Here is a 23,568-nt window from a genome sequence, read left to right as displayed (position 1 = left end):
CACTGCCCATCTGGGATTGATGGCTCAGCAGCTAGCAAGAAGCCAGACAGGTGAGCTGGCAAGAAACTGTTAAGAGTTTATTGGAGAGGTCTAGCATTGAGAAAGACCTCCAGGAGAAGTCAAGGCCCCTGAGGAGGTGCAATTAACCAACAACAGCACTCTCATCCTGGGCTCACCTGCATCAAGTGGCTGCTGTAAATCCACCAAGGGGAATTGCACACTCTCGGGTTTCCTAGTATTGCACCAGCACAAAGATCTGGGTACACTAATTGCTGCTTAATGATCACCATGCACAGCTTTTACAGCAGGATTTATTTTACCAGGTGCATCCAGCTTCCCTGGAGGAAAAGCTTGCGCCAGCACTGGTCAGGTGTGACTTGGGGGAAGATCTGAACCATAACAAGGGAGACGAGGAGAAAACAAGTGAGGAGAAGTGGGACCTGGTAGGAGCTGGATGCGAAGAACAAAATCTGGACTAACCATGAGAAGATGCTTCCAGTTGGCAGTTCAATTCCTTCCTGAGGAGGGAGCAACCATGTGTAAGGGCAGCACTCACCCTGGCTTCTACCACACAGCAGCAGACATTACAAGAAAATCTTTCAGGCTTAGAAAAGAAGGCTTGCCAGCCTCCCTGTCCAAGCCTGACACCAGGACCTGGTTCCCCAGCTCACAGCAAGGCTGCAGAATAAACACAGAGCACTTGCTCCGTCACCTGAGCAATGAGGCTTCCCAGCAGGCTGAGCAATTGCTCTCACCATGACATGCGGAGCTGACCACCAGCCATCCCTCACTGTGAAAGTTGTTTGCACTGCACATCTGGGGTGCTGGGTAATCATGTTCAGCCTCCCTCTTATTCCTTCTTCCACTTGTCCATGTCAATATTTTATTGAGTTAGAGTAGTCGCTCTGGTCTGCCCTGGCCTTTTTCCCCCTGCAACCAGGGTGATTTAAGTAAAATGAATTGTTTATTCCAGTAAAGTTTTCCCCACTCTGGAGCCAGGCAAGAAGGAGAAATAAGCTTAATTTAGAAAGATTTGAAATTCCTGAAATAGATGACAGCTGAGAGAAGACTGGCATGTTAAATCATTCCACTTCATAAACACCCAGCTCTCATTTAGGCTTGACAGATGTAAATGCCAGCCAGGTACTACCTACCAGCAATTCTGTCTCTCCTTTATTTATGCAAATACATAATAAAAAATCCTTTTTATGTACATTAGCTGTCTGTAGAAGAGCAGATCTACAGCCATTTTTCCCCAGTTTTTCATACATGTCATGTGCAGTGGTAGGAGGACAGGCTTGACATCTTTCTCAGGTTAAATAACTAAGAGAACATCAAATGCTTCACCTTAACCTCACAAATCATGTCACATGTTCTGCAAGTGTCCTGTCCTGAATAACATTTTTCTTATGCAACCACCAAGAAAAAAAATACACACACACACACACACACAGTAGGCCTGCAGTAACTCTGGTAAGACGACAGCAGGATAAGCTCAATCCATAAGAAAGCCAGTCCTTGCAAATATGCACCATATAAAAACCACCTACCTATCAAAACAAGAAACTGAAACACCATCCTTTTAGAAACCAGGAAGGAAAATAAAAACATTCTGTGCCAGATTGAAATTCAAACAGAACAGGAGGTTTCAAGTCAATTGCCAGGTCCACCAAACAGCAACACCTTCTGGTCTGCATGGCAGAGCCTAGGTTACATTGGCAGGCACAGAGCTGTTCTGGGCATGGCACTAAGGTCACAATGTTGCTTTTCTCAAGGTCATGTGAGCACAATATGCTCCAGAGACTGGTTATCACAACTGGAGATGTAGGGGGCAGAAGGACAGGATGGTGACATACTTCAGATAAGCAGATCTCCGTGTTTTGCGTTTGTCACTAAAGAAAGATCTTCCATTAGGGAAATTCCCAGCTGCAGTCTCAGACACAGGAGCTGCCCCTTGTTTAAAAGGCAGCTGACTTGAACAGTTTCCCAGCCATGGCATTTTCTTGTTCAGCATGTGGGTGCCAAGCAAGAATTTGGTCAACACTAGCTGGTTTTGAGCTGGGCAGTTTGGTTATTACAGTGCTCCCTGCTTTGCTGACAGCAGCCTACTGCAGGAAGGGGGATGGATGCACCTGCTTGTTTTTAATCCTGGATGAGGGATTGATCAGAGAATGGAAAAAAGTCAGTGCCACCTGTTTTACCTGAGCACTGGGTAAATGACAGTCCACACACCAAAGGAGGACACCTCAGACATCCACCATGGGGACCCAAGAGCACCAGTCAGGATCTGCTAGACACTATGCAATTGCATATGGACATAACATGCATAAAGCCATAAAGCCAGCCCATGCCCCAAGCAACCTGCAGATATTTTAAGATGCTATAATTAAGTGAATCAAGAGGGGAAAAAGGGGGAGGCAAAGATAGGTGCCACCATCACATCTCCTGCACTGAGGAGACTACCCTATCCAGCCACCCCCACACCAAAACCTTTATCTCCTGCCTCTCTTCTTTCTTAAGCCTGATGGTGGCTGAAACTAGGCAGCCTATCTAGGTCTGACACAGCCCCTCTGACCAATGCATCACATCACTTGAGGTGCTTGGGAGAGAAAACAAAACATGCTCAGAGCCCCAGGTCATATTCTAATTCAAAAATTCTAATCCAACCTCCTTTGGAAAATGCCAGGACTTAGCCTAATTTCTTTGTTCATTTGTGTGTTGGGTTTTTTTGTTTGTTTTGGGGGAGGGGTCAGTCAGGACAGGGACAATATCAGGATGTGGCCCAGGGAAGATGGAAACCTCTGACATCTACAAGTGGGCAGATCCAGTGCTCTGCATTAGCTCCTATCCGCAGATGTGCAGCTTTAACAGGATTGTTCACAGCTCCTTCTTCTCAAGGCATTGACAGATGCCAAGCTGAGCTCGCCCCTTGTTAATTACATCCTTCATTGGAACACTGGGACAACATTTCAGACATCTCTCCAAAAAAAATTAAGGAAGCAAACAGAGCCTTTCTCTCCTCACCTTCTTGTTAATTCCAGTCAGCCTCGTGCTCTTCTGATGTTGCCCAGCTCTGCTGTCTGGGTAAGAGAGGCTCTTGTAATGAGACAAAAAGATGCTTGACACATCCTGAGAACTGCAGGCAGCTTCCACATTGCCAAGCGCAGCTGAAAACCTTGGGGGCAGCGATTCGAAGGGCTACAGGTTTGTGCCTGTGGCAAGCTGTGATGCCAAGGCACAGATAACACAAAACCTGCCCCAGAGAAGCGTATCTCGGAGCAGCAGCTCCAGTGCCATCAGCTCAGTAGGGGCAAGTAGGGCAGGGCTGGTGTCCAAAATTCCCTGCATGACCCCTCCAAATGCTTTGCTGGGGCTGCCAGGACTTGCCACAGCCAGCCGCTGGGAACAAAGTCTCCCTGGTGAGCTGCTGAGCATCTCTCATTTGTATGGCTCCTTGTGAGACCTCGCAGCAGTTGGCTCTTCCCAGGAAGTGATAAAATGCAGGTAAGGCCAAGACTTAGGTTAACAGGAGCAGAACATACAGTACCTTGCAAAATTATGAGTCTGCAACAAGTAAGAGCAAAGCTAAGTGTGATAGACACTGTACCTGTACATACTTAGCATAGAACTGTCACTATATAGAATATAACATTTTATACAGGATATTAAACACATAGGATATCAAATTCTGGCCTGCAGTGCCCCTTGGATTGCCGGGCAGTGGCAGCTCTGCCATGGTTAGGATGTTTAGGATGTACTGTGGTGCCAGCTCCGTCAGGGATGTGCCCCTCCTACTCGGTAGCTGAGCATATCTTCTGGGAAGAGGCATCCCTTAGTGCAGGGAAAACATTTTAAACCTACCTCTAAATAACCCTGACAATCTCTCCAAAAAAAGAGTTCCATTTCCTTTGGCAGCAACTTCTGCTGCACACCCAGCTACTCCCTGTGCCCAGCCCAGCACCTCAGTCCAGCCCAAAATCTGTCAGGATCTCTGGCAGAAACAAGCCCTGAAGAACAGCCCTTCACTCCTCCAGATGCACAGAAAAAAACTCTTCCTCCCTGTGATGCAAATTCCAGCATTGTTCACACCTTTCCCATGCCCATCTCTCTGCTACCACCCCTGAGCTTAGCTGCCACCAAATTTGACTGATGAAAGGTGACAGCTCTATTATGTTCATTCTCTCCAGAAAATGGGAAAAAAGGTCTTGCATGCTTTTTATATCAAAAAAAGCATTTCAGAGTTTCTCTGCATGTGCTGTGGCTTGTCTGGTTCCTCTTCTGCATGAAACATGGCCACTGAGCGGAGCATTCCCCAGACTAGAGGATGCTCTCAAACAAATGGCAGGTTTTCACTTATTTCCATATGATGCACATATCTAAGATTAAGTATGCTTGTCCTATGTTGGGCTAATCCAGTACGATTGCTGCCTGCAACTTCTCTGTTCTAATGGACCCAAGCCCTGTCTGCACTGCCAGAAAGGTGTGTTTGTAGAAGACAGCCCTCAGGCTATAGTCTTCAACACACAGATTCACACCATCAGAAAATAAACAAAAACAAAAGCACCAAACTTTCCCAAAGTAGGAAACTTTTTCTCTTCAAACTGTCACGCTGTTATAAACTTGAATTAAAACACATCCTATAATTTCATCTTCATTTTAATGACAGCCTGCTTCCATCCTCACAATCCTCTGCCCATTGCACTATCATGGATGCTTTTTACAGCTTAAACACCATCTTGGTATCAGCTAATTACATCAGTCAGCGTGAAGTTTCTCCACATGACAGTAATTCCCCACAAGCACTGCCATTAGATCTCATGTGTCTCAAGATTTTTCTGTAGCTCCATTTTACAAAGCCTGTGTTATGGTTTTTATGGTTTGTCCCAATACTGCACCCCGCACATGAGCAAAACTGCCTTTCCACCACAAGAAAAGGATCTGGACCAAAAAACTCCTCTCACCTAATAAAAAGGTTATTTACAGATCACCTTCAGAAGTCTTTCACGCCAAAGTGCAACTCCTCACCACATTTGTTTCCCAAGCAAGGCAGCTCACACAGCCCCAGCCCCAAGGGCAAGGCATTTCCTGGAGGACACCCTCACACCCACAGCACCCGGTTTCCAGAGCTAGCTCAGCCCCAGCAGAAGCAAAGCAAATGCACAGAACACCCATATTAAGACACTGGCCCATGCAGCCAGCTTTGTAGTAAGCATGAATCAGCCAGAGAAGCTGAAAACACTTGACTGTTGCCTTCTCCACCAGGGTACAAAGGAAGGAGCAAACCTCCCAGCCTGCAGCCGGAGGACTCGCAAACACTAGCTAAGCCCCAGCTAACCCAGACAGCAGGATACGGAAACTTCCCTTGGCAGCCAGACATTCCTTGGACAAAAGCAGGGGAACTAACTGCATTTTGCCACTCCTTGGTTTTGTGCCAGCTCCTCAATGCTGAAGCTTCTTTGTGCCGACCACCCAGAGGAACAAAGGGCTCAGGGACAGCCCCAGCTTCAGGCTACTGCTGCTCTCCTTGGCAGGAGGCTCTTCCCTCCAAAGCCTTCCCGAGCCTTTTCCCTTAAGACTTGGTCCAAAATCCTCCTGTTTGTGGACTGCACACCATTCAATGGCCTCTGAGCCAGACCTTTCCGATCCATTACCCTATGGACCACAGCTCCTGGGAAACAGAGGAAAAGCAACAGGCAGTGGGACACGCATCACTTCCTTAGCACAGCTCACTGGTGCAGAGACCAGCCAGTGCTGTATGCAGGAGGCTGACTCTGAGAGAAGAGGGTTATTTTAAAACCCAGCAATGAGGTACTATTCCTATTGCAAAAGGAAGATACATATAGACAGAAAGGAATTCTCCACTGCAGCAATTTCTCAGGAACAAGAGAGGATATGAGCAGGTTTTGGAGGAGCCTGTAGGGAAGGGAAATTGGGAGCTCCCCTTTACTGCCTTAAAATAAGGTAAGGAAAAGAGGGGAGGAATGCTCTGAAGCTTGGAAACAACACATGTAAAAAGACTAAAGTGGATGCACATGCAGACACGCACATTTATTCAGTTCTGCTCCTGGGGGCTCTGCAGCCAGAATTCCCAGTGACTGGGTGTCTCCCCACCACAGCCTGGCCTCACACCCCAATGGGTCTGGTCTGGGGAGCTCCACAGGCCCCTGAGTATTTGAGGGGACCAGGGCTCTCCAAAACTAGCAGTGTCTCTCTCCTCTTGTTAGACCACATCTCCTACTTCACCTCCCCAGCACAGGAACATCTCCTCCCCAACCCAAAGTTTTCCTTTGAGTGTGTCAACCAGACCAGAAGTCTTGCAAAGGACAAGAAGCGATTGTGAGGTTGCTTTCACAGGAAGGAATGACACTCCCCAGATAACTTCATGTAGCCCAAATGGCCAAAGGATTGCCTTCAACTGCTGTCAGTATCTGCTGACCTTAAATACATAAGAAAATCTTGAAGGTTTTAGACAAACTGGAACATAACTGGAACATCTGCATCTGTTAAAGTTGGGCAGAGGAGGCGGTGTGGGTGAGCAGAGGACACTGAGGCATCTGGGGATGATTGCATTCTGCCTTTCATGGCCCCAGCACTGATGTACTGAACAACTTGTGATAATTCCCTCCTGTCTGAAGCCCCAGCCTGCTGGGGCAGGGCAGCTCTGTGTGTTCAGCACCTTGCTGGAAACAGGGCCTGACCTCAGCTGGGCCTTCAGGCCTCACTTGAACCAGGCACAGTTGTAGCACCTATAAGGACAGGCACTCATTAATTTAGTGGTTCAGGAAATTCACCTGGTGGTGAATTTAGTGAGAAGGGGGGGGTCACACAATCACGCCATACAAATCCAGCATGCAGCACCCACTCTGCCAGGCCACTGTAGCAGCATCTGTGCTCCCAAACCTAAATCTGAGAGCTATGAAAATAAGTTTCCTGACCACCAGAAAAGTAGGAGGCCCGTAAACTCACCCACCATAACCTGTGCACCTTGCAATGTTTTTAGGAGGTTATTCCCCTGCCAGTGAGATGCAGTTCTACTGGGGATTTTGTATTCATTTGCTCTCCTGTCCCAGGCCTGTCTCCAAAGACAGAGACTTTGCAGCCCTCTGCTCTTAGCCTCCCTGACAGGCCTGCCACTGATGTATTTAGTGTTGACTTCTCCATTTTTCACATTAGCTTCACAACCTTGGTTTGTATTATAAACGGTGGTTCACCTGCTGACTTTGACAAAGAAGCAGGAAGGACCAGGACTGCGGTTTCTTCCACAGCTCAGAGGTCCCACATGCCCAAGAAATTTCCCTCCCTTCCTTCATTACTAGCACTGAAAGTGAGCAATGGGGGCAAATCCATTATCCCATTAAACTCTGGAGCATCTGTGCTCACCTTCACTGCTGCTCCCCCCTGGATAGGAAATGTGAACACTTCTCCCTCACACCCAACACATGGAGGGACCGGCAGCTCTGCCGTGGAGGCAGTGCAGCACGGTTTGGGTTTCTTGCCAAGGGAGCAGAGAGGCAATCCAGCATGGTGAAAAATCACCACAAGTGCTGCACTTTGAACTCCTCCAGCTCTGTCTCCATCAACTCATCTCTCATCCAGCTGTGAAAAAACTCCTGGAGTGCTCAGAGGTTATGTACTATGCTGTGGCTTTTTGCCAGTTCAGTGAGGATTTAAAAAAAAGATTAAGGCTTTAAAATTCCTATTAGAACCAAGTCCTGCAACACAAACCTTCATTTCTATATCTCAGATGCCAAAACATTGCATCAGCCACCACAATAGCCTGGCACCAACCGAAGAAATACTGTATCTTCTCCTTGCGCTCAGCTCACAGATGCCAAAGTCATCGGTGGCTTGAGCTGCTTGGAGATTTAGGGATGAGACCAGAGTTTTGTCAAAACATCCAAGTTCACTGGAATGAGAACTATTTTATTCAAAGCCTCTAGGCTGATAAACATTAGCTCGGCATAAGGCAGAGGCTTCCAGTAGGTCAGCAACAAGAGCTGGGACCAGTTCTAAGGCAGGTGATGAATACAGTCAAGACTGCAGGGCCCCAAACAGTTGTATAATGTCATTGCAATGTTGGCCACCATCCTGATAACAAAGCTGCCTTCACCAAGCAGCTGCATGGTCTGGGGACATCCACTTTGCCAGAAAACTGGAAATACTTTAGTTACATTCATAGTGAGATCAAAAGCAGACATGCAGAAACCAAAGCTTCTGGCCAAACAGACTGCCTGCCTTCCAGATAACTGTCTTCACAATCCCAGATCCAGCTCTCCACCTCCATTCTCCTTACACTCCCCCATCCTCATTCAATCATCTTGCCTTCACGAGGATTTATTTTCTTTCGGCTTCCATGATACTTTTTTCCTATTTCTACTCGCACTTTCCTTAACCTCTCTGAGGGCTCTCGTCACCTGCTGAGTAGGCCCCACTGGGTTCTGCCCTCAATGCTGTGTTGTCTCACTGAAGTTTGCCTCTGATGCTACCTCCACCCAGGACATGAATTCAACCATCATCTCTGTGTGGGTGAATCCTGGCTCAATCCTGACTCCAGACCTGCTCAAACAAAACCTTGCACTGTCCCTCCAGTGTGAACCTAGGTCAAGACCCTCAGACAGACTCCAGCCTCGCTCTTTTTTCCACACCAAAGTTCAAGATCGCCTTTCCAGGAGCCATTTCCATCTATAACCTTTCCCAGGGTCAGCACCACCAAGCCAAACATTCCAGGTTAAGTCCATGTAACACCATTCAGATTTGGCTGTACAGATTGATGGAAAAGGCCATAAGTGTGGCCAAACTTTTAGCATCTCAGTTACTACAGCATCATCTCTTCTGCTACTCATCAATACAACCCTCACCCTTTTCAGAGCCACTCTGAATGTTGCTGCAGAGAACCAATACTCATACTTCGCACCTACTTATTCTGTCCCCCCACCCCATCAACAACACAGGCCACTTTTCTTTCCCATCTCCTTTCCCCACAACTTATCCCTAGGCCAAGAGGCAACCTCTAAGGGCTCAGCCTGCCATGCAGTTTTCTATAGCCACTTTCAGTCATGCTGCTTTCCACATCTTACTCTCAGCAGATCATTCAGATTTCCTCTTTGCTTCAACACCTCCAAAAACCTGTATCCTTCCTAAGCTGCTGCTAAGGTGCCACTGCAGCCCACTCGGCTGGCTGTCATCATGGTACTGCCTCCTTGTGAAGCCCTATCTGTCCTGTACCTGCCTGCTGCTTCTAATCCTGTGTACAGGAGACCGTGAGGTAGAGCCTGGGTTTTGCTCTTTGTTAGCACAGCACCTGGCACCACCAAGTCCTGTCTGTATTCAGGTAAAAATGTTATGATTATTACTATTACCAGTCTTTTAGGAACTAGTGTGCTTAACTCCATTTTTGAAAGATTTAAGGCACCTTGTATTTTATCAGTTCCCTTCGTTCCCTAAGCACTTCAGCCTGAACACACCAGTGCTCCCTATCCCTCTTCTCCCAGTGCAGCTTCCTCAAGTCCACCACCATCAGGCTGGTACCACAGCACAAACTATGGCCAGCCCCAGCAGCACCACGCTTAAAGCACTGACAGGCAAGTATCCAAGTCACTTTCTGGATGGGAATCCAGTCAGGTGCATTGTCCTGCTTGAGAAAGGTGTTATTGTCCTACACAGTGTTTTTATGAGCTTTGATGGACTGTGCCACACATAGATTTTTATGAGCCACCTCACCATACCTGCAGCATCATCATTCCTGTGCAGGAAGTCACCCAGCAGTTTCTTTAGGCTGTATGCTAGAAAAAAATGCCACTAATATTTATGAGACACAGTATGTTACAACCATAGAGTCAGGCATGTTTAAATGCTCTGAGACAACATTCACTGAGAAGAGACCTAAAGAAGCACTAAACTGACCTTGTTTAGTGGCTGCAGCAGGTCTGATTTTAGTTTCAGTAAACTGTTCAAGTCCCATGTTAGCAAGTGCCTCTCTCTCATTTTGGACCTAGGGAGACCAGAGGTGGCTGCTCATTCCGTTTGGTATGGTCAGCCCAGCTTGTTCCTGCTCCATATGCTCACCCTCAGATATTGCCAGTCTCTATAGGACCTATAGTTGTAGGAGATGATCTGGAGGATCAGCAGTAGGGGTGTTAGGACTATGCTGACTGATGGGGCATGCCTCCATCCTGCAAGCATCCTCCACATGGGAGCAAACTGGCTAGCCCAGAGCTGCACCAAACAGAACACTGTCCCTGCTAGCCAGGTCCTGGCACTCAGCATGACCCAGCCATCCCATGTGTCACCCTGTGCTGAACAGACAGGCCAGCCTGCTCAGAGGCACCTGGGTGAGCTCTGTTCTGATGGAGATGTGCCCTCAGCCAGCTACAGCTATGACCCCACCTGGGAGGGCTTTAAGTTGCACCAGCCAGATGGAGTTGATGTGGAGTCACCTCTGCCTACTTTCTTTTTGTTCCCCTAAATGACCTTCTTCCCTGCCTCTCTCAGTGCCCAAAGATTGCCCCTCTCCCTGCAATGTGTAACTAAACATGTCACACTCCCTTACCCTCATGAGCTCTCCCCTGTGTCACAAGCAGAGGCACAGAGCAGAGAAAACAGCCACATTTCAGCAGAAAGGGAGTGCTGAAGCTGCCAGCTGGGTACATACCTTGGTCACATCCTAACTTTGTGTTGGAATGAAACCCATACACCCACCTTCCCACAACACCCATGTTTCCACCAGGAAAAGTCAATTTTCCATGCCTGGATTTTAAGTCTGAAAACCAAGTTTGTGCTTCCCATGCAAGGTAATTTGCCTTAGCCCAAAAGAAGATCAAACAGAGTTAAGAAAGTGCCAAGCCAATCAGCCAGCTACAATAAACGCTACAGGTTAGAGACTGCTGTGCTTAGATGGGCAAGTCTGCATCTGGCCATCAAATGCCATATGAAAAAACAACAAGAAGCATAAACCCAAGTTGTGGTGGGAACCACACAGCATGTGAAATTAGGTACATCCTAGGACATAAGGGAGATAGAGTTGCTGATAACTGTACAGAGGCAGACAAAGCTCACAAGGATGGCTACAGCAGCAGGGCTTAGACCAAGAGAACACCTCGGCTACAGCTGTTTAAGATGTCAGGAAGCAGAGGAAGACCATCCAGAGACAACCTCACCCAGCAGAGACAGTCAGACACCAGGAGCAGATCCCCTGCAAATAACAATTACGCCAAGATGACACGGTCCTAGTTCAAAGCCCAGCATGCCTGTAGGATGTAGGTGCCTGCTAGACCACAACAGAATGACAGTAAAAGCTATGTCCTTATGGTGGCCTACATACTGGCAGCCACTGGCTCCAGCAAGTCAACAAAATACTGTACCCAAAGTAATAAAGATTGCCAAAAGATGCAGTAACTTGCCTGTAACCAGGAGAGAGGTATCCAAGCTGCAGAAGGGAAAAACTTATGAGAAGCATCAGAAGTAAACTAGGATGCTATGAATGCCATCTCCAGACACGTTTTGGAAATAATTCTGCTAATAAGGAACCCATGTCATTGCACAAGAAGCAAGTGTCTCATATTCCCCAGAACCTGATGCAGAGAACAAAGGGTCTCCTATATAAACACCAACTCTACCCAGATCATTTTTAGCTCATGAATCTGTTGCTGCTTCCAAGCCTGTACTTCAAAGCAGCCAGGCCAAAACAAACTTCACTCAGATGTATGTAAAGAAAAGGTAAAGTGCCTAGCAAGCCAAAAATAGTCTAGAAAAAGGAAAATAATTTATAAGTTCTCTTGTAAAAAACTTGCACGGATGGAGGAAATGATCTGGTAATGAGCTGAAAGGCAGCACCAGAGAAATTAAAGACTCCTATAACACCATCACCCAAAGAGAAACCAGACTGCAGAAAGCAGATAAGTCTTTTCAGAGAAAAGAGCTAAGAAGGAAGCAAACAGATGGTGTCACTGAGAGGAGATCAGCATTTGAGTGCAAAGGAGAAAGGCCCCACACTTCCTGGATTTCCAGCCAACAGGTACATGAAGCCTGCTCACAGGCCAAGGAGGTGACCATGGCCAAACTCTGGGCCACTAAACACCAAAAGCTGCACGCTTACCTCCCTACCTGAGGAAAACACTACTTATTTGATGGAGCCCCATATCCAACAGTGACAGCTTACCAGGTGTGCAAACAGAGGGCCTGAAACCTCACTTGGGCTCCACAGGAAACACAGATGAAACATTGCACAAAGGCCTCCAGAGCCTCCAGCTACTGGTCAGAAACTACCCACAGCTGGCAACATTCTTTTCTGCCAGCAAGAACTGAGTTAAAGCCTGCTTTTTTAAAAAAAAGGTACTGACATACATCCATTTTTTCAGCCACCTCGAGGCCTTCTGCAAGCACATATTGGCCGGACAAAGCATGCAAGGTAGAATTCTAGTGTCCCAACCTGCACATCAAGCCTCCACCCATACATCCGTGTTTCTATTCAGATAACATCTCCCCTTTGTCATGCTTGCCTCCATTTCTCCTTTTTGCAGGAAGGGGGAGGAAATCCAGCCCATCTCCACTGCTTTGAAGCTGGCTTCCAGCAACATAATAGCTCCGTCTTGAATCTCCCTCCCCGGTGTGTTATGCCAATTCATCTCCACTGCCATAAACCATGTGAATAGAGCTAGGTGTACAGGGAGACGGGCCAACACAGAAGGAACAGTTAGAAGGCTATGAAAGGAAAAAGGGTTGGAAAGCTCCCAAAAAAGGTCTCACACAGGTCAATGCAGGAGGCTCAGCTCCATAGCAGCGTGGGAGGAAGCAGCTTCATGTTACCAGTAGGTGGGGTGCCTGAAAGTACAATAAACACCTAGGCTAGGGGACGCTTTAGGTTACGCTCGGATGTTTTGTCTCGCACCTGAATTAGTGCGAGGAAGCAACATTAACGATGGCTGTAATACCACTGCGCTGCTGCAGCAAAAGCATAGGGTTTCATTGCGTTAGTCCTCCCTGGAAGTCACAGCCTCACCTCACACCCACAGAAAGGCCCCTTGACATCTGCCTGGGGAAGCAGAACGGTCTCACAGCGGGCACAAACATCACGTTCATCATAGCGCCCTTCACACTGGCAAGGGGCTGAAAAGAGGCCCTGTAACACAAACAAGAACGCTGTCCAACCTATTCTCTTCTTAAGGGACCATACAGCCCACATTAGCACAGTAAACTTTTTCTTCCACAAGAAACTAAGTTCAGAGGACAAAAAACTTCACTTTAAAGCGTATCAGCTATAGGATCACATGGCAGTTATCTTACAGGGTCATCACAACAATTTCCCTCCTGTTACGCAGCTTTGCTCTGTTAGTATTTTCTCAACATAGATGTTGAGTCCACATAGCACCTTTCAGAAGCACAGCTGGATTTTCAGCTAAGAAGCATTGATATAGCTGGTCTCTTCTTTTCAAGCAGAATTTATTTTTCTCCAAAGTCAGGAAGGGAAGGAAAAAACAGGTCTTCCCTGAGCCTGGGGCATCTCAGATCTAGGTTACTGCTGAAGAATTAGTCATTCATCCACAGCCAAGTTCTGCTTTCCCAGAAACTTCAGTGGGGGCCCAATCTTCCACCACCAAGCCCCAAATGCCCTTCCTTCCAGGCAGCATGATCTGTTTATGGGTTACGAACATCTCTGCAGGCAGAGAAAACATTTTTAAGCAATGACACACCTCACTCCTGCACCCCCAGCAATGCCACAACCAGATTCTGCCAGCAGATCTGTGAGGAGACCAGGCCCAGGACACAGCACTGAGCGCCTGGCTCGCAGACAGTGCCCAAAAGGCTGCAGGTTCGCACAAACTGACTGTGTGGTCAGGAATTAGGTTAGCATTGATTGGGGCGAGCTGGCGAGAGCATCCTTCACTTTGCCCATAGACAGGCAGTCACATGAGGAACAGCTGGAGTGCACACAGAGCCTTCTTTAATTAAAGTGCGACTCGCCATTTCTCTGGCAGGGTGCCCAGAAAAGCAATGAAATGGCAACAGAGAAAACAAATGCTACATAACACGCTTCCCCACTCCTTTATGTTCCCAACTCCCCCTTCTCCCTCAAACGTAATCATCTTTCTTTTTATATTATTTTCTATTCTTTTAATAATCATTCTTTATGTGTGACAGGCTAGGAAAGGAAAAGGTCAAGAGTGAAGAAAAAAGGGTCAGAAGAATTGAAGCAGGCATTCATTGCCATTCATGATTAAACATGTGGAACAACGTACCTGCTTATTAGGACATCTCCTGCTCTGAGAAAACATCTGCAAAGTATACACACCTTTTTTAGGAGACGCATGTGTCATGAACACATGCCTGCACCTTGTGGGGATGCTAACAGCATTCACGTCTCAGTCGTTATGGTAACATTTTTATTTCCACCACCCCTTCTTCCTCAGATCTAATGCTTAAACAAGCTCAGGATTGTCAACACACCAATTGCTGCTGTCATCTTCCAAATTAGCCAAAGTTTGCTTGGTTTTGGTTTGCATTTCTCCAACCTCCATCTCCTATCACAAGCACACGGATGCAGAACTGCCCTCTGCTATGGCATACAGCCCATTTCACAGACCGATCTGTTGCCAGCACAAAACCTGCTGGATGCTAATAACAACCATTATGCTATTTTTGTTGTTGCTGTTATATTATTAGGCTCTTTTCTGTACAGGGCATAGAAGGAAAGACACAGGGACAGGCAGAACAGAAGTGTGAAACCAAAGGCAGGTACACGCTGCTCCCATTGTAAAGGAAATGCGTAATCATACTCTGAACAGGAGAAAGGTTGTAAGGGATGTATGTGCTGTAAAAGGGTATTTCACGCTGGGAAAGCGCCTTGGAGTTGAGAAATCAGACACTTATCCAGTACAGGCAGTATAACTGGGGCTCAGTGGGACAGGGCCTGAGCAAGCGTCTCCCAGCATGAGGAAGAAAGCTGGACCTAAATTAGAAACTAGCACCAGATCCTCAAACCCAAAGCCCACAAAGGAGCTGATCTGAAAGAGAGAACAGCAGAAATCTGGATCTTAATTTTTCAGCTTGAGCCCATCTCTGCATCAGATTTACAGTTTGACATGTTTATATTGAAACAAGATGGCTATAAATACAGTATATTTCTCTCCCAGTAGAGTCTGAGGAGAAGAATGTTTAAAAGCACTCAGCAGGGGACTAGCACAGCTCCCAGTGAATTTAATTATAAACTCTCCCTGCTTTTACTCCGAGTAGTTTAGGCTGGGAGCAGTTAGACTGCTTTTGAAAATCCCGCTTTATTTGTGTAGAGCTACAAATCATCTATATTTATATAGCTGGACATGCATCATAAAAATGTTCTTGTATATGTTCTTATTAGCACAGATCAGGAATTTTCCATGCAGATTTTTTTTTTTTAATTTTAGGGGCTGCGGGAGAAAATATAAAATGAATTTAGTCCATAGGCAAAAAAACAGATTTTGACAGAAAAATTGATATAGTCAACAGTCAAGTTGTTTCACTTCAGCTCAGTTGGGGCTGAACCATCACTTCTGTGCACTGCCAGCATGCCCACAGGTGCTAAGAATTGAGGAAAGGACTCGTTCATCTCCCTGGGTTGGGCTCTCTCTGGCCAGACAGTGTGCCCCATCTTGCATCAGTCTCATTGCTGCTCTAAAAGCAGTCTGGTCTCATTCTGAATAAAACCAACACTGCTGTAAGTAGGCCAGCGTTGCACAAGAAGTTGAGAGTTTTATCAGATCCGACTGATGATCCACAGCAGGGACAAGAACCTGTTGCAAAATGTTATCTGTGGCTGTGTAATCTTACGTGATTACTTTTCTCATTGTCTGAGCAGAAGTAGCTTGTATCATAAGCATTTCTGGCCTTTTGGTCTGCACAGAATGAACCAGTTTTAAAAAAAAAGGTTGAAGGCACAAAAGCTATTGTGGCTATACAGAGCCTTTAATTATAACACTTTACCTTTGGAGAAAACTATTTTTCATTAACTGAACCGGTAATAGGATATGATGGTGATTAAGTTTAATGGAGCAGAGTCCAAGGTGGAGAAGATAAAGTTACAACTGAGAATCCACTTTAAGTGCAAAACCAGCTTCTGTTTGGAAAGGTGTTTGATGGAAAACTGCACTGCTTCTAACTAAATGAGGTTTAAATAGGTGTAATTTTGTATGTATTAAAATTAAGATTCCTTTAGGTATAAACCATGCAAGTTTCCATGCAATTACCACTCTTGAGAAGCAGAAGAGAGCACACACCATAAAGAAAATGGCACTTTCTAATTTTATAAATGAGACCAAACACATGCTTTTCCAATGGGAGAAGGAAATAGATCCATCAATGAGCTAGGTTTAGCCAAAATAACTGAACAAACTTCAAAACCATTCACTCCAGCGAGTTTTGCCTCTTCCAGCCTAAGGGAAATATTTTCCTTCCTTATCCTGCCTCTGCTGACTTGGTCTGTCTCTCTCCCTGCCTCTTGTGCACCTTCCAGCCACTCAACCCCAGCTGTAGCCATGAGGCCAGGTACTTGCACAGGTTTTTGGCATCTTTTACCTGCCTCCACTCCCTGCATTTAACCCAGGGAGGAAGGGGCAGATGTTGCAGGTGGAAATTTCTCCACCTGGGACTAATTTTTAGTCAGCCCCCACAGGCTATTGCAGTGACCTGCCCCCATCTCTCAAGTACTGAAAAACACAGAAAAGACTAACTTCATCAACCATTGTCCCCAGACAGAGCAGAATAATAGAGCAAGGAGTGGGGGGAAGATAATAAACAGACACCATCTCATAAGGATGTCTCGATGAGAAATATCAGACGCTGAACAAAATGCATCCCCTCTTAAGTGGCATTTCTATATATAACACCAGCTAAAATGTGATAATTTACACTGTCACAACATGTCTCTTAGAAACAGTCCCATTTTATTTGCAGTCAGCTGAAGTCTGGAATTCAGTTTCTGACCTCCTTTCTAGGAGGGGGGAAAAAAAGGAAAGCTAACATCTGGCAGAGCTGGGTATTTATTAGACTTTATAAAACTCCACGCTTCTGTTATACATAAGACAGGCACAAAAGGGGCCCCCAAAGTGTTATTTCCTCACTAGTGTGAAACAAGTGGCTTATTCAGTAAGTTTTCAAAGAACAGAGGCAAATGGATTATCTCAAGGAGAAGTCAAACACAGAGAAACGCACTGTAGCTCACTGTTGGGTTTAGCTGCCTGGTGCTTGTGGAGGGAACAGGGAAATCTATAAAATCCATCATCGCTGTGTCCAGCTGAGACTTTACACTTCTCAGGGAAATCTGAGCTGTGAACCACCAACAGCTGCTTTTCTCCCAACCTGTGAAATCACCCATGGAAGGAAAGTGTTTTCTTAAAAAATTCTCAAAACACAACAAGGAAGAGCCCGCTAAATCCTCCAACTCCTTGTGCTGGGTCAAGACAACAAGATTTTCCAGCTTAGCTACGACCATCGGGTGTGATAAGGTGTGATTTGCAACTAACGTAGCTGTGCTGGCAAAAGCCCCAGTCTGGTGAGAATTACATGGGCTTTTGCTTGTTTTCCTTCTCCATCTCCAAAGCACAGGTTGCCCACAAACAGCCAGCTCCCCCCCAGGGTGCTCAGCTGGTTTCCCATCCCCAGATCTCTCTGAACATGGACCTGAGCTCAGACCTGACTTGGTCTAAGGTAGAACCTGCTGTCTCCTACACATCCCACCCTGGGGTGATGCTCCTGGAATCTGCTTTAATCACAGGGCCCAACACTCGGGCCCTGCACAAAATGGTGTTTTCTGAGGTGCATGTATAGGGAGGAAAGAAAAAAATGCACCGCTGCTTGGTAGTGAAGTTCAGCCAGCAAAATCAAGGAACTGCAAGTGACCTGTAACAATGAGGATAGTTTTTCCACCTGACTTAAAAGAAGCAAAACTGTTCTAAGTTTGGCTTTTTAAGTCATTGCACTTGCTGCCATCAGCAAGGCCACTCATGGAGATGGAGGAGGAGAGTAGGTTTGCACCCCCACACCTGGATACAACTCCTCTCTTCCATCTCATACACCACTGTTGATGCAATGGGGCACAGGCAGCAAAGACTTGTGTGTACCAGTAAACTGCAGTGTTCAAACACACTGTTTGGAAAGCAGCAGGTGCTTTTAAGGTAATTATTTTGGGGAGTGAAACGTTCCCAGTCTTTTGGGGATGAAGGGTGACCCTGTTGGGATGAGCAACATGGTACTTGGTCCTACAGCTGTTGTTTGAAGTGAGGCAGAGCTGCCAGACAGTGGAGGAACAAGAGTTCTGGCTGACCCCTGGCTCCGACCATGGCACAAGTCCCCCATACCCTCAGGACACACCAGGGGGCTGAAGCTGAGCCCTTCCCAGGTGGGTCCCACCAGCCGAGCTAGTTAATCTTCAGTTAATCTTCGTTCTCCACAAGAAAGAATTATAGTTGCTACAGGTTCTTAACACCGAGATATCATCAACCAGTAACACCAGTTTGCTGATGGGCTGTGTTTCTGCTTAGTGCAGCAGTACAACAAGCTGGCGGAGGCTGACCTGACAAAGGGGAAGAACAATTATGTAAAAAAAAAAATCATATGGTGAAGCTGTTAAAAGATCCTCTTTCAACCAACCTAGAACAATTTGGGTTGCACTCAACAAATACTCTTAAGTGTATAAACAGTTCCAGGGCATTTGGCACCTTTCACAGACTGAGACACAGATTATGTCTCTTATTGCAGCATTTCAGGCATTATTCTCCATTCAAATCCCCTCCCTGTTGAATTCAAGGTCTTTCTCCTCCAAAAATAGCCTGACCATCTAACTATAGGGCACATCCAGAGACCAGCACAATGTGGTCTCTCCAGACACCAGGATCTGTGCTCCCCTCCTGGGCTTGGCCCCAGCAGACCAAGGGCAGAGCCAGTTTCTCTTCGCCGCCCCCCCCCCCCCCCCCCCCCATCTCCTCATGTTTCATAGAGGCAGCAGAAGAGACAGAAAGCAGCCCACAGCCGAGGCACCCTGCTCGAGGACCCACCTCCTCATCCCAGGATATCGTCTCATAAACAAGGAGCCATGTGGCAAAAGGAAAGAGGAGAGAGAGAGAGAGATAGAGAGGGAGAGGAGGGCCAGGTACCTGTTTCTACTCTGCAAGTCCAGCCCTTCAGTCTTATTTATAGGACTCATGCATAATGCATTTTTGGTCAAATAAAGCACTCATTTAACCCTGAAACTTTTTTTTCCCTTTTACTTTGCAAATTCAAAAAACAGTCAATTGGAGGCCAACCTAAGTAATTGCAATAATTACTTTAAGGTTGAGCTATTGACTCAGCCTAAATCAATTTATTCATTCAGCCTGTGCCCTTCGCCCCACCGGCCAGGTTTTATACCACCTAGCCCAGGGTGGCAGGTCCACCCAAAGAGAGAGAGACGAAAACAGCTGCCTCGGTCCCCGCCTCCCTCTGTCTGCAGCAGAGATGTGCCTGCTACCTAATGGCATCAAATTAACAAATGAACAGGTCTGGTAGACCAATTAGCAGAGAGTGCAAGCAATTTTCAAACAGGCTGCAATTGTCAGCTAATGACCTTGGGAGACGCTTTTTTTTTTTCCCCGCTTCTCTCAGAAAAGTCCACATTAAAACCGAGTTGATAGCAGCTGAGTGTCACTTACTGGGCTTTCATCTCATGGAAATGCACTGGGTGAAAAAGAGAAAAGAGGACAAAACCAGGAGGCTGTGTCAGTGTAATTCAAGCTTTACCAGTCAGTTAAGAGGGCTGCAACTTTGCTCAGCAGATGGATCAGTTTCTCTCCGGGAGCATGAGCTTCTCCACACTGAGTCGTGCACTAGACATGAGCTGTGGGGACCATGGGATGAGCTGGGAAACAGCAAGATCCCCTCATTTCCTTATTAGCCCAGGTTTTCATTAGGGCTTTCATTAGTAAAAGACAGCCACCTTCTCACAGCACTCAAGGGCAGGGTCTGGCCAAGAGAGTTTCCCTATTACTCCTCCTATTTTAAAAACCAAACCAAGAACACTGTGACCCACAAGCAATTGTCTGCTCCTATCCATGCATGTATCAAGGGTTAGCTACATTTCAGGCTCTCCTGGAGAGTACAGTGATGAGCATAAGGTGGGACAAGATGGATGTTGGCACACCAGTGCATCTTGTCTAGGACCACAGCCCCATGTAGTTCCTCTGCAGATCATATCTCCTTTCTCCAGCAAACCCCTTTGCAGGAGCTGCAGTCAGTCCTGGACCACTGAGAGAATTGACAGCCACCATCACAGGAGACCTCCAGGCTAAAAGTAAAATGTCAGGTCTGCACCTGGGGGAAGCTGGCTGGGCACTGTTGAAGGGAGCAAAGTCCCAGTGATGTGCATCATGAAAGATGCATCACATTCCTGGGAAGGAAAATCCCAAGTTCTGAGCATGCAGGTTTTGTTCCACATCTCTCCACTGCAGCACAGCAAGATCTTAGTATTTAGAGGACTTTAGAGCAGGTTTCTGTTTTGCTTGGCATTCCCCATTCCTTCCTCAGGTAACTGGATTTCATGATTCCCAGAGGAGTATCACAGGACAGCTGACAGAGGGAACAAGGTAGTCCACAAGAAGAGAACTACAGCTGTGTAATTTTCTTGAATGGCTTTCAAGATACCTCTTTGTAACAGCCCATGTTCTCTCCCATGCTCACGATGCTTCAGGTCCTCCCCTTTCTACCACGCCACTCTGCCTGCACTTGGGAAGATCACACTGGAGTCCCATGGTGGTGGTCCCATATGGCTTCCTTCTGCTGCCACTTCCACAGAAATCCCAAGACTGGGGTACCTTTGAGATCTCTCCCCCTCTGTCAGCTACAGTTGGCATCAACAGAGGGGCTCCTCCTTATTAAAGGTCAAGAGGAAGATAAGAGACTGCAGGTGTATGGCTCCTGCAATTGCATCTGTCTTGTTCCTTTAGGAAAGTGGGTTTAAAGATGGGACTGAAGGGATTAAATTTTCTTAAAATGCCTCAGGACAGCTTTGCTGGGAAATATACTGCATATCCACAACTCCTCACAGGAAAGAACAAGATGTAAAGATTTTAATGGTAATTTGCCTAGGAGGAACAAATCACAAATTACTTTTGTCTTGGATGCTCCTGACTAAGGATCCAAAACGAGGCCAAAATGAGCCTGACAAAGCCTCTGTAATATCTCCTTACCATGAGGTAGTAATAGCATCATCTGTCCTACAGCGTCAGGGTCACAGATGATTGTGTAAATCAATGAACTAGACAAGTATCTTTCATCTGAATCAGCTATTCTGTAAGCTGTTTATTTGGTAGCGCAGTGTCTCTGAAGTCTTAATTCTAGTTCTGTTATCAGGCCTGGTCTGAGACCTTCACAGGCTCCTGTGCCTCAGGTTTCCCACGACATAAAGGGGATATTAGCAACAAACCAGCTTCATAAAGGGCTTAGAAACAGAAACTGATATTAAAAGGTTACTGTGAACTACATAAAACCTCCTGCTGTCACACAGCCTTCAATGTTAGCACTTTCTTGACTTGTTACAGCAATAAAAAAAATAATAGCACTTGTACAGGTGTAGACAAGCTGTCCTTTAGGCACCACCAGAAGCCAGGAGAGACCAAAATAAAGAGCAAAAGCGGACTGTCATCCACCTTTTAACAACTGCTGTATTGTGGCTACAGGCATAGATCCCTACATCCAAGGACTTGCTTCCCCCTCAGCCCGCCCTGGTTCCTCCCTGGGGGGCTGGGACAGGTCCAGGCTGGCAGGTCCCTGCAGTGCTTTGCTCCCCTTCTCTTACAGAAGAGAAAAGTTAGTCACAAAATTTCCACAAGTATAACTTAAGTGTTGCCACTCCTTGCTGATAGCCAGGGAATCAACAATATAACTCCACAAAAACCCTACCAGTCTTGTTTCTTGTGGTCTGTTGTACGCTGAATGGCTTCAAACAAGCTCTATCCCCACAATACATCTGGGAAACCAAAGGACAGAAACATTCATCTAAGAGTGAGGCAGGAGGATTCAGTAAGAGACAAAACATTTTCTGCTGAGATGGGAAGTGAGCTGATGAGCTGATAAGTAGGAGAGATTTTATGTGGCTATGAATACATTGTGTTTATGTGGCCTTATACCATAAGTATGAGTTAATAAACAAGATCTACTTATATGGCTATCTATCACATCCAGCTGGTGATAAGTACATTGTAATGACATAACCCTACATCCCATATATCCAGATATGCCTTGCTTCTTTTAGCAATTTATTATAGTGTTTGTGGACATAAATGTATCTATTTGGTATTTATTTAGTGTACACTGTATGACTGGGATTACATTTTACACACTTGAGCTTGTGTGTATGTATGCATGTGCTTGCAACCCTGTTACAGGCACCTTAAAATCTCTTAGGATTCAAGCACCCTCATCTCCTGCTGCCCAGGAGCTCACCTGCACGTTTCTGCAGGGAACAAAGTGCTGGGTTCAGAGCTCCGCAAGTCTGGGTGGGTGCCCAGCATGAAGGACCCTCCATCCATGAAAATGAGTGCCCTGATTTTTACACCATCACTTTGAAATCACACTTAACACAAGCCAAGTTAAGCCAAAACCTAGCAAAATAAAATCTAAAGTGGACCCTAACGTTTCAAAGGTTTGTAAAGATATCTATTAGAGAAAGGAAAGAAAAGGACATTTCATGTCGTTGCTTTAAGCTCGAAACCACTAGAAAAACCGATTCCACGGGGGTTAATTGAGAGTCTGGAGACTCTTACCTCACCAGGCTCGGTCACAGAATGCCCCTTCTGCATTCTCAGTTCGCATTCACGGAAAAAAAAAAGTCCTGGATGAACACAGCATGTTGCCTCACCTTCTCAAATTCAAACTCCCCTAAGTCATCGCATCAAGGATGCATTGATCCCCCTCCAACTGGAGGTAATTTCACCAATCTTCCCTCTGGGCTAGGGAGAGCTCTTCTCTCTTTGGAAATGCAAATATGCAGTTGGGTGGCCAGGTGCAGCCATCTCCTGCGCTTGAAACCCATTAGCAAATCATTCAGGTCCTAAAGAACAATCTGATCCTTCCTACCTGGGCAGGTGCTCGGCAGCCCTCAGCGTGAAGTCTTTCTCCATCCTTTGTCGCACGAACGTGCAAATTGCCAGCTCAAATCTGACTGAACATGCACATATGTTAATGCAGGGTGCTCTCAAACGCCTCTTGGCTGAGGCCGGACCAAAGCAGAATCAGTCACTTTAGGATGGAAATGCCCTCTAGGGAAACTGATTCCCCCAGCCCCTCTCCAGGAGAAATACCGTGACACTCTCCTACTCTGCTGGAGATTAATCGCTTTAATACCTCCTAGAAACTTGCTGCAGGTGTGAGCACCAACAGGAGATTGCCCCCATATATTTCCAATGGGTATTTATCACAAACAGCAGTTGTAGTTAATTTACATTAAAAAAAATCTTTTAAACTTTTAAGAAGTTAAAGTTCATTTGGAGAACTCTGAAATAGTCAAAGTATTTTTCCTGTCTCCAGTTAAAGGGGTCAGTTTGCAAAAATATGCTCATTTTCCACTTT

General features: G+C 46.3%; 1 long non-coding RNA gene across 1 annotated transcript; it reads right to left on the bottom strand.

Moving 5' to 3' along the window:
• Nucleotides 1-12,820: 12,820 nt before the first annotated feature.
• Nucleotides 12,821-23,298, bottom strand: LOC121071554. The gene is made up of 2 exons (XR_005820692.1): nt 23,077-23,298; nt 12,821-13,651 (listed from the first exon to the last, which is right to left on the bottom strand). It is a non-coding gene; the product is annotated as an uncharacterized LOC121071554 (long non-coding RNA).
• Nucleotides 23,299-23,568: the final 270 nt, after the last annotated feature.

The sequence above is a fragment of the Cygnus olor genome, chromosome 5, assembly GCF_009769625.2.
Source record: "Cygnus olor isolate bCygOlo1 chromosome 5, bCygOlo1.pri.v2, whole genome shotgun sequence".
Lineage (NCBI taxonomy): Eukaryota > Metazoa > Chordata > Aves > Anseriformes > Anatidae > Cygnus > Cygnus olor.
The sequence above is the reverse complement of the archived record's forward strand: the minus strand, read 5'-3'. Positions and strand labels throughout refer to the sequence as shown.